Raw genomic sequence first — 620 nt, 5'->3', positions numbered from 1 at the left:
CCCAAGGCAAAGCCAACATGCAATCTCAAATCTGTCATTAGAAATCACCATCCAGAAGCCTCAAGGAAGCATGTTAAGTGAATTTCTCTTGAAACAAAATTACAAGGCAGAGAGATGTCAGAAAGGACAGCACTGCTGCTGCCCTTTGTTCCTCCCACGATGGCATAAAGAACAGGTTTTCTTTTTTTTTTTTAATATATATTTATTTATTTATTTGACTGCATGAGGTCTTAGTTACAGCACATGGGATCTTGTTCCCTGACCAGGGTTTGAACCCGGGCCCCCTGCATTGGGAGCACAGAGTCTTAGCCACTGAACCACCAGGGAAGTCCCCAAGAACAGGTTTTCCTAGGAGAACTCACCCATGGTTGATGAGTATGTGTTTGGACATGTGTTTGAGACTGTCCTGTGGGTTCAAATCAGGGATATTACTTAGAATAAAGTCTGATGGATAAAGTCTAAGACAGATCCATCTTGGACCATAATCTACCTTAAGGTACATGGTAGATACAGCTGTATTATCTTAACCTAATATTAAAAAAAAAAAATCCAGATTTACAAAACAAGTCAACAAAAATATAATTTTTTTTCCCCTGTTGCTACTTCTTTCCATCTTATTC

General features: G+C 39.2%; 1 non-coding gene across 1 annotated transcript; it reads right to left on the bottom strand.

The window, feature by feature from the left end:
- Positions 1–254: 254 nt before the first annotated feature.
- On the bottom strand, positions 255–327 carry TRNAG-CCC. Its single transcript has one exon. It is a non-coding gene; the product is annotated as a tRNA-Gly (tRNA).
- Between the last annotated feature and the right edge of the window lie 293 nt (positions 328–620).

This window comes from Cervus canadensis, chromosome 6, assembly GCF_019320065.1.
Source record: "Cervus canadensis isolate Bull #8, Minnesota chromosome 6, ASM1932006v1, whole genome shotgun sequence".
Taxonomy (NCBI): Eukaryota; Metazoa; Chordata; class Mammalia; order Artiodactyla; family Cervidae; genus Cervus; species Cervus canadensis.
The sequence above is the reverse complement of the archived record's forward strand: the minus strand, read 5'-3'. Positions and strand labels throughout refer to the sequence as shown.